The sequence below is a fragment of the Salmo salar genome, chromosome 22, assembly GCF_965601325.2.
Source record: "Salmo salar chromosome 22, fSalSal1, whole genome shotgun sequence".
In the NCBI taxonomy this organism is placed as follows: Eukaryota; Metazoa; Chordata; class Actinopteri; order Salmoniformes; family Salmonidae; genus Salmo; species Salmo salar.
In genome coordinates, this window is record NC_138312.1 from 2,529,466 (window position 1) to 2,540,985 (window position 11,520).

An 11,520-nucleotide genomic window follows, 5' to 3' on the forward strand; every position below is an offset into this window, starting at 1 on the left:
GGACAAAATCAACATGTACGCGATGTCAGACACGCGTGTGTGTGCGGTCTGGTCAGCATGTTACAAATCATCCTAATTGCAATAGCCATATTCTTCCGAAGATAATTTATTATTTTTATAATTGTGAAGAGAAAATTCTATTTGACATCCCAAGAGGAAAATGATCAGTCTTTGGGGATGTCTGGTTCATGTTGTCTTTGATCATCTCCTCGCCTCAACTCCCTGTCAGAAGTATGTGCAGATGAGACATTCCATAAGTAAGATGTTGGCTGAGGTTCAAACCAAAGTCAGATGATTGGATGTGGCAGAAAAGACTGAGGCAGAAGACATTGGATGAATAAAGGGGTAGTCTGTGGCCTAGAGTGGTCTAGCGGTCTAAGCTGCTACAGTATATCACATACCGTAGTACTAAACTGCTGCAGCATGGGTTTGAATTTGTCCAACCGCTCTTGCAGCATCTCTCTCCCTCTATCTTTCCTCTTTACCTCTGTTGTATCCAATAAACAAAAAATACATGAGGAATGGGACTGCCCACTCCTAAACAACATGGGCAGTTTAAGAGTTTTTCCTTCCCACTGTGGTTCTAGTTGCTCTATGGGTTCTATACTGGTCGGGTTACTATAAAACACAACACTTTGTACCATACTGATGCAGAAAGAGCTTTATAAATACATTTGATTGAATTTGAAGAGGAATAACACCGCTGGAATTATCCATATACACTGAATATGGATACATTTTGCATTTATATGGAAGATGCATAAACATTAGCCTATTTTGCAACAAGATATCGAAGACAAGTGACCACTCCCAAATGTTGTTGATTTCATAAACCCCTGAGATATTCCATTTAGCAATAATTAATTCATGCAAGCAAACAAACATTTTTCAGACTTTTTTCATTTCCGTTCCTTTTCACAGGCTTGGATGGATAAATTAATGAGTTTATTGAATGCATGTAGAGTAATAATGTTGTATTCATTTTCCTTTGGGCTCCTTCTTCCATTTACAGTGCATTTGGAAAGTATTCAGACCCCATGACTTTTTCCACATTTTGTCACGTTACAGCATTATTCTAAAAGGGATTAAAGTGTTTGTTTTCTCCCATCAATCTACACACAATATCCCACAATGACAAAGCAAAAACAGCTTATGAATTTTTGCAAATGTATTGCAAATAAAAACAGAAATATTACATTTACATAAGTATTCAGACCCTTTACTCAGTACTTTGTTGATACACCTTTGGCAGCGATTAAAGCACGAACAACAATAGCACAAAGGGCATTTCTGCTTCATTCTGAAACCTTGCTGATCTTCAAATGGCAACAACAACCTAAGTGCTACCAAATGGATGCCGCAATTTAAGGTTATCTTGTATAAGTTCAGCCATTCGTAATCTTCAAAATATCTAATTTGAAGGTGTCTGTTTCCAATCATATCCAATAACATTTCCATTAATCTGGAGATAGAGTCTCTCAGCAAATGAAAGTACCAATTTGTGTTGTCATTATAGAACATTGACCATGAATATGTCTCTGACAATGGCTTTTGCTAGCGTAAAAATCAGGAAATGAGTTGGGGCCCAATTTCATAGGGAAAAAATACATTTATTGGTGTCAACTCAATTCATTATTTTAAAAAGCTATAGCTGAGCTCTCTCATTAAGATTTGGTTTCAATTGTTCTCTATCACAGCAGTACACATTCAGACGAAAAATACAGTGTTACTTTATCTTGTTTGATTTGAGTGGTGACTTATTGCTAGTACACTATCTGTGAGGAAAGGCAGACACTTGATGAACTTGAAAATACATTTGTGAAATAATGATGGATTATTTTCCGTCTGTGGTGTGAGTCAGTCAGTAACAATATCATTAACTAAAAATAACCCCCTCTCTTTACAGATATTTTACAGTCAATTAGTGACAGTCGTACTGGAAGAAATCACAACATCTACACCTTCATTAATGCCAACAACAACGTCTCAACATCTCATCCCCCTCTCTCTCACACATCTATCGAGAATTTAATAGCCGTTTGACAAAATGTAACGTGTGAAATATTGTAGTTATCATATCCAGAACAAATATGAGTGCATCTCCTGTCTTCATGTCACTCCAAATACATTTTACTCAACCAAAAGCAATGTAGAAGGCATGGTATTCAAATGCATATCCAATTAAATTCTGGCACAAGACAACTCCTCCGAGCAATTGTGGCAAAGAGGGACACAGTGAGGGTAAGAGGCACCCTTATGCCCTCCAAATGCCAAACGGTAACAATTAGAAGTGGTAAAGTTGAAACTAAGCAGAACCTTGAGCTAACACCTGACATGACACATGTAATAAGCTAACTTTTTAAAACTCCCATCTCAGATCCCAGACCAGGAAACCTGGAGAAAAACAGTACATAGACAAAGGACTCTCATGGAACACCATAACCAGACAGACTAAAGATCGGCAGCAGTGGCTCTCTCCCGTGGACACTCTATGTTCCACATATGAATTTAGAGTATCTCAAATTTAGTGTTCAGGAAACTAGTCACCCATTGGGCTAAGAAGTAAGACGAACATCCAACTTTGATTGACATGTCTGTTGTCAACAGACCTGTATTGAAATAAACCAACCCCTTGAAACCTTACCGTTAGTATTTAAATCAAATATCAATCAAAAAGACACATTGATGTTAGGCTCACATTGATATACACTACCGTTCCAAAGTTTGGGGTCACTTAGAAATGTTCTTGTTTTTGAAAGAAAAGCACATTTGTTGTCCGTTAAAATCACATCAAATTGATCAGAAATACAGACATTGTTAATGTTGTAAATGACTATTGTAGCTGGAAACAAGTGATTTTTAATGGAATATCTACATAGGCGTACAGAGGCCCATTATCAGCAACCATCACTCCTGTGTTCCAATGGCACGTTGTGTTAGCTAATCCAAGTTTATCATTTTAAAAGGCTAATTGATCATCAGAAAACCCTTTTGCAATTATGTTAGCACAGCTGAAAACTGTTGTTCTGATTAAAGAAGCAATAAAACTGGCCTTCTTTAGACTAGATGAGTATCTGGAGCATCAGCATTTGTGGGTTCGATTACAGGCTCAAAATGGCCAGAAACAGAGACCTTTCTTCTGAAATTCGTCAGTCTATCCTTGTTCTGAGAAATGAAGGATATTCTATGTGAAAAAATTCCAAGAAACTGAAGATCTCGTACAACGCTGTGTACTACTCCCTTCACAGAACAGCGCAAACTGGCTCTAACCAGAATAGAAAGAGGAGTGGGAGGCCCCGGTGCACAACTGAGCAAGAGTACATTAGAGTGTCTAGTTTGCGAAACAGATGCCTTTTTTTCCTGCGGTACATCAAATCACAATGCCAATTATTTGATTGAACTCTGCTGACTTCACAGACAAATATTTTCTTCCATCACTTGATCTGACATCTTACTTTCCTACTTTTATCTGAAGGCTTGTTTGTGAAGATGCAAACTGTAGCTGACAGGAAAAGTATGATTCTATGTTATTTTCCCTTAAAGCTTGTCTCCAGGTTTTCAGAATCAAGATACTACTGTAATAGTGGTGATTTTAGCATGTCATTCTTTGTGGGATAAAAAAATATGTTCGGAATGCATGCCAGCAAAGCCACTACACAACACAAAAAAATATATTAATTGCACTATAACGGTGACAAACTGTACCCACAAACTGTTAAGGCCTACATAAAGCTCTCCCAACAGCAGTCCCAACACCTTTCCACTGCTACACCTAGCTATCAGCGGAGTCTTGTCTCATTTACTGCCTTTTAAATTAACGAGAGTCTTGTCTTTAAAATGGTGTAAAATAGTCATATGTTTGAGAAATTGAAGTAATAGCATTTCTAAGGTATTTGAATATCGCGCCACTCGATTCCACTGGCTGTTGACTAGGTGGGACGATTTCGTCCCACATACCCTAGAGAGGTAAAAAAATATAGCTGATATGGCAGACTTTCTTAAACAAATGTGGTTTCTACTGACAATTGAGATGTACAAACTATGGCAAAAGGGAACGACAAGCGGATAAGAGGCAATCCGTAATTTCAATAAAGACATTAACGAGCAGCGACAACATTCTTCTTACAGTGTTCTCACTGTACACCAAGTCAGAACCGTAGGATAAATAAAGGGGGCATATAAGCAGAAAATGAAAGCTCTTACATTATTTGATTATTACATTTCTCTAAACAGGTTATAGCCTACATGTGCACCACCAAGTCAGAACATTAGGCGAAATTAAGATGGAAAATAGACCAATTTATTAGGGTGAGGCATATGGGCTACTAACAGCTTACTACACAACATACACGTAGTATTATTTTCTTAGTGTCACGCCCTGACCTTAGAGAGCCTTTTTTTATTCTCTATTTTGTTAGGTCAGAGTGTGACTTGGGTGGGCATATCTATGTTGCTATTTCTTTGTTGGCCTAGTATGGTTCCCAATCAGAGGCAGCTGTTTATCGTTGTCTCTGATTGGGGATCATACTTAGGCAGCCCTTTTTCCCACCTGTGTTTGTGGGATCTTGTTTTTGTATAGCTGCTGTGAAGCCTGCAGAACTTTACGTTCGTATTGTATTTTCTTTGTTTTGTCGGTGTTCATCAAATAAAAGTAAGATGTACGCTTACCACGCTGCACCTCGGTCTCCTTCTTACGACGAACGTAACAGAAGATCCCACCACCAAAGGACCAAGCAGCGTGCCCAGGAGGAGCAGGGATCCTGGGCCCGGGAGAAAAGGGAGTGGAGGACATCCTGGACCTGGGAGGAGGTAATGGCAGGGGACAAGACCCTGCCATGGAAGCAGGCGGAGGCAGCGAGAGAGGAACGGCGACGAGACCAGGAATCAAGGAGACGACGGAAACCCGAGAGGCAGCCTCCAAAAACAATTTGGTGGGGGGGGGGGGGGCAAACGGGGTGGCGAGCAGAGCAAAGGTGGGAACAAGAACCAACTCCCTGTAATTACGATGAGGAGTTGGTCACAGTTCAGATACCATGTTTTCCAGTTCTGCGCACCGTGCTTCCAGTGAACACCCTTAGCCCGGTGCGTTCTGTGCCTGCTTTCAGGAGTTGCCGTGCTAAGGTAAGCATCTGTCCAGGACGGATTGTTCCGGCTCAGTGGTCCTGGTCTCCAGTGCGTCTCCTCGGCCCAGGATATCCTGCGCCAGCTCTACGCACGGTATCCCCAGTTCGCCAGCACAACCCAGTGTGGCCTGTGCCAGCTCTCCACACTTACAGAGCTAAAGTGGGTATCCAGCCAGGACGTGTTGTGCCAGCTCCACGCACTCGGCCTCCAGTGCGTCTCTCCAACCTGGTACGCCCTGTGCCTGCTCCACGCACCCAGCCTCCAGTGCGTCTCCCCAGCCTGGTATGACCTGTGCCTGCTCCACACACCCGGCCTCCAGTGCATCTCTCTAGCCTGGTACGCCCTGTGCCGGCTCTACGCACGAAGCCTCCAGTGATGATCCATGGCACGAAGCCTCCAGTGATGATCCATGGCACGAAGCCTCCAGTGATGATCCATGGCCCGAAGCCTCCAGTGATAATCCATGGCCCGAAGCCTCCAGTGGTGATCCATGGCCCGGAGCCTCCAGTGACGATCCATGGCCCGGAGCCTCCAGTGACGATCCATGACCCGGAGCCTCCAGTGACGATCCATGACCCGGAGCCTCCAGTGACGAGCCAAGGCCCGGAGCCTTCAGCTACGGTCTGCAGTCCAGAGCCTCCAGCGACGGTCGGCAGTCCAGAGCCTCCAGCGACGGTCGGCAGTCCAGAGCCTCCAGCGACGGTCGGCAGTCCAGAGCCTCCAGCGACGGTCGGCAGTCCAGGGCCTCCAGCGACGGTCGGCAGTCCAGGGCCTCCAGCGACGGTCGGCAGTCCAGGGCCTCCAGCGACGGTCGGCAGTCCAGGGCCTCCAGCGACGGTCGGCAGTCCAGGGCCTCCAGCGACGGTCGGCAGTCCAGGGCCTCCAGCGACGGTCGGCAGTCCAGGGCCTCCAGGGACGGTCGGCAGTCCAGGGCCTCCAGGGACGGTCGGCAGTCCAGGGCCTCCAGGGACGGTCGGCAGTCCAGGGCCTCCAGGGACGGTCGGCAGTCCAGGGCCTCCAGCGGGGGTTCCCAGTCCAGAGCCTCCGGCGACGATCTACGGTCCGGTTCCTCCGGCGACGATCCACGGTCCGGAGCCTCCGGCGACAATCCACGGACCGGTTCCACGAAAGTGGGGGGAGCCTCAAGCGGAGGGGGGTCTGCGTCCCGCACCGGAGCCTCCGCATCAAGGGGGGGGTACTGTCACGACTTCCGCCGAAGTTGGTGCCTCTCCTTGTTCAGGCAGCTTTCGGCGGAAGTTGTGACAGTGCCCCCCCTTGACGCGCGGCTCCAGCAGCGCGCCGACACCGGCTTCGAGGACGACCCGGAGGATGAGGCGCAGGACGATCCGGGTGGAGACGGTGAAATTCCTGCAGTAAGGAAGGGTCCAGGATATCCTCCACCGGCACCCAGCTACTCTCCTCTGGACCGTACCCCTCTCACTCCACGAGGTACTGAAGGCCCCTCGCCCGACGCCTTGAGTCCATGATGGCTCGCACAGTATACGCCGGGGCCCCCTCGATGTCCAGAGGGGGCGGAGGAACCTCCCGCCCCTCAGACTGCTGGAGCGGACCAGCCACCACCGGCCTGAGAGACACATGGAACGAGGGGTTAATACGGTAATCAGGGGGAGCTGTAACCTATAACATACCTTGTTCAGTCTCCTCAGGACTTTAAACCTGTTAGGGACAGATGTTCCGCTAGTGGAACGCCTCACCAATATCGAATGGTATAGAGTGGCGCGAATTACAAATACCTCAAAAATGCAAAAACTAAATTTTTTCAAACATATGACTATTTTACACCATTTTAAAGACAAGACTCTCCTTTATCTAACCACATTGTCCGATTTCAAAAAAGCTTTACAATGAAAGCAAAACATTAGATTATGTCAGGAGAGTACCTAGACAGAAATAATCACACACCCATTTTTCAAGCTAGCATATATGTCACAAAAACCAAAACCACAGCTAAATACAGCACTAACCTTTGATGATCTTCATCAGATGACACTCCTAGGACATTATGTTATACAATACATGCATGTTTTGTTCAATCAAGTTCATAATTATATCAAAAACCAGCTTTTTACCCGCAAACATCCGGTGAATTTACTAAATTACTCACGATAAACGTTCACAAAAAACACAACAATTATTTTAAGAATTATAGATACAGAACTCCTCTATGCACTCGATATGTTCAATTTTAAAATAGCTTTTCGGTGAAAGCACATTTTGCAATATTCTCAGTAGATAGCCCAGCCATCACGGCTAGCCATTTAGACACCGACCAAGTTTAGCCCTGATCAAACTCCGATTTACTATTACAAAAGTTTGATTACCTTTTGTTGTCTTCGTCAGAATGCACTCCCAGGACTGCTACTTCAATAACAAATGTTGGTTTGGTCCAAAATAATCCATCGTTATATCCGAATAGCGGCGTTTTGTTCGTGCGTCCCAGACACTATCTGAAATGGTAAATCAGGGTCGTGCGCATGGCGCAATTCGTGACAAAAAAAATCTAAATATTCCATTACCGTACTTCGAGGCATGTCAACCGCTGTTTAAAATCCATTTTTATGCCATTTTTCTCATAAAAAAGCGATAATATTCCGACCGGGAATGTCCATTTAGCTAAACTGAGGAAAGTAAACAAAGCTTTCGGTCGATGCGGGCACGCGCCTGAGTCTCACAGTACTGTAACCAGCCACTACCCAAACGCGCTACTTTGTTTCAGCCAGAGCCTGCAAAGCCACGATTCAGCTTTTTGCCGCCTTCTGAGACCCTATGGCAGCCGTAGGAAGTGTCACGGGACAGCTAAGATCCTCACTCTTCAATAAACAGAGACAAGAAGAACGACACCTTGTCAGACAGGCCACTTCCTGCCTGAAACCTTGTCAGGTTTTTGCCTGCCAAATGAGTTCTGTTATACTCACAGACACCATTCAAACAGTTTTAGAAACTTTAGGGTGTTTTCTATCCATATGTAATAAGTATATGCATATTCTAGTTACTGGGTAGGAGTGGTAACCAGATTAAATCGGGTACGTTTTTTATCCAGCCGTGTCAATACTGCCCCCTATCCTAAACAGGTTAAGTCATTTAGCAGACGCTCTTATCCAGAGCGACTTACAAATTGGTGCATTCACCTTATAATATCCAGTGGAACAACCACTTTACAGTAGTGCATCTAAATCTTTTAAGGGGGGGGGGTAGAAGGATTACTTTATCCTATCCCAGGTATTCCTTAAAGAGGTGGGGTTTCAGGTGTCTCCGGAAGGTGGTGATTGACTCCGCTGTCCTGGCGTCGTGAGGGAGCTTGTTCCACCATTGGGGTGCCAGAACAGCGAACAGTTTTGACTGGGCTGAGCGGGAACTGTGCTTCCTCAGAGGTAGGGAGGCGAGCAGGCCAGAGGTGGATGAACGCAGTGCCCTTGTTTGGGTGTAGGGCCTGATCAGAGCCTGAAGGTACGGAGGTGCCGTTCCCCTCACAGCTCCGTAGGCAAGCACCATGGTCTTGTAGCGGATGCGAGCTTCGACTGGAAGCCAGTGGAGAGAGCGGAGGAGCGGGGTGACGTGAGAGAACTTGGGAAGGTTGAACACCAGACGGGCTGCGGCATTCTGGATGAGTTGTAGGGGTTTAATGGCACAGGCAGGGAGCCCAGCCAACAACGAGTTGCAGTAATCCAGACGGGAGATGACAAGTGCCTGGATTAGGACCTGCACCGCTTCCTGTGTGAGGGAGGGTCGTACTCTGCGAATGTTGTAGAGCATGAACCTACAGGATCGGGTCACCGCCTTGATGTTAGGGGAGAACGACAGGGTGTTGTCCAGGGTCACGCCGAGGCTCTTAGCACTCTGGGAGGAGGACACAAGGGAGTTGTCAACCGTGATGGCGAGATCATGGAACGGGCAGTCCTTCCCCGGGAGGAAGAGCAGCTCCGTCTTGCCGAGGTTCAGCTTGAGGTGGTGATCCGTCATCCACACTGATATGTCTGCCAGACATGCAGAGATGCGATTCGCCACCTGGTTGTCAGAAGGGGGAAAGGAGAAGATTAATTGTGTGTCATCTGCATAGCAATGATATGAGAGACCATGTGAGGATATGACAGACCCAAGTGACTTGGTGTATAGCGAGAATAGGAGAGGGCCTAGAACAGAGCCCTGGGGGACACCAGTGGTGAGAGCACGTGGTGCGGAGACAGATTCTCGCCACGCCACCTGGTAGGAGCGACCTGTCAGGTAGGACGCAATCCAAGCGTGGGCCGCGCCGGAGATGCCCAGCTCGGAGAGGGTGGAGAGGAGGATCTGATGGTTCACAGTATCAAAGGCAGCAGATAGGTCTAGAAGGATGAGAGCAGAGGAGAGAGAGTTAGCTTTAGCAGTGCGGAGAGCCTCCGTGACACAGAGAAGAGCAGTCTCAGTTGAATGCCCGGTCTTGAAACCTGACTGATTAGGATCAAGAAGGTCATTCTGAGAGAGATAGCAAGAGAGCTGTTCAAGGACGGCACGTTCAAGAGTTTTGGAGAGAAAGGAAAGAAGGGATACTGGTCTGTAGTTGTTGACATCGGAGGGATCGAGTGTAGGTTTTTTCAGAAGGGGTGCAACTCTCGCTCTCTTGAAGACGGAAGGGACGTAGCCAGCGGTCAAGGATGAGTTGATGAGCGAGGTGAGGTAGGGGAGAAACGGTTGACATGCTTCGATGTACGGTAATGGAATATTTAGAATTTTTTTGTCACGAATTGCGCCATGCGCACGACCCTGATTTACCATTTCGGATAGTGTCTGGGACGCACGAACAAAACGCCGCTATTCGGATATAACGATGGATTATTTTGGACCAAACCAACATTTGTTATTGAAGTAGAAGTCCTGGGAGTGCATTCTGACGAAGAACAGGAAAGGTAAGACCATTTTTCTTATAGTAAATCTGATTTTGGTGAGTGCTAAACTTGCCGGGTGTCTAAATAGCTAGCCCGTGATGGCTGGGCTATGTACTTAGAATATTGCAAAATGTGCTTTCACCAAAAAGCTATTTTAAAATCGGACATATCGAGTGCATAGAGGAGTTCTGTATCTATAATTCTTAAAATAATTTAATCCGAAAACTTCCATTTTTCAAACATATGACTATTTTACACCATTTTAAAGACAAGACTCTCCTTTATCTAACCACACTGTCCGATTTCAAAAAGGCTTTACAACGAATGCAAAACATTAGATTATGTCAGCAGAGTACCCAGACAGAAATAATCAGACACTCATTTTTCAAGCTAGCATATAATGTCACAAAAACCAAAACCACAGCTAAATGCAGCACTAACCTTTGATGATCTTCATCAGATGACACTCCTAGGACATTATGTTATACAATACATGCATATTTTGTTCAATCAAGTACATATTTATATCAAAAAACAGCTTTTTACATTAGCATGTGACGTTCAGAACTAGCATTCCCACCGAACACTTCCGGTGAATTTACTAAATTACTCACGATAAACGTTCACAAAAAACATAACAATTATTTTAAGAATTATAGATACAGAACTCCTCTATGCACTCGATATGTCCGATTTTAAAATAGCTTTTCGATGAAAGCACATTTTGCAATATTCTGAGTAGATAGCTCGCCGTCACGGGCTAGCTATTTTGACACCCACCAAGTTTGGTACTCACCAAACTCAGATTTACTATAAGAAAAATTGGATTACCTTTGCTGTTCTTTGTCAGAATGCACTCACAGGACTTCTACTTCAACAACAAATGTTGGTTTGGTTCCAAATAATCCATAGTTATGTCGAAATAGCTGCGTTTTGTTCGTTCATTCAAGACGCTATCCGAAGGGTAATGAAGGGTGACGCGCGGACACGTATCATGACAAAAAAATTCTAAATATTCCATTACCGTACTTCGAAGCATGCCAAACGCTGTTTAAAATCAATTTCTTTGCGATTTTTCTCGTAAAATAGCGATAATATTCCGACCGGGAGTCGTTGTTTTCATTCAAAGACTGAAAAAGTAAAATAGACTCTCCAAATGCGCTACTGTTTTTCAGCCAGTAACTGCAGAGTCATCATTCAACGTTCTGGCACCTTCTGAGAGCCTATGGGAGCCTTAGAAAGTGTCACGTTACAGCAGAGATCCTTTGTTTTGGATAGAGATGACAAAGGCCAAGAAATGGTCAGACAGGGTCTTTCCTGTACAGAATCTTCTCAGGTTTTTGCCTGCCATTTGAGTTCTCTTATACTCACAAACACCATTCAAACAGTTTTAGAAACTTTGGAGTGTTTTCTATCCAAAGCTACTAATTATATGCATATTCTAGTTTCTGGGCAGGAGTAATAACCAGATTAAATCGGGTACGTTTTTTATCTTGCCGTGAAAATACTGCCC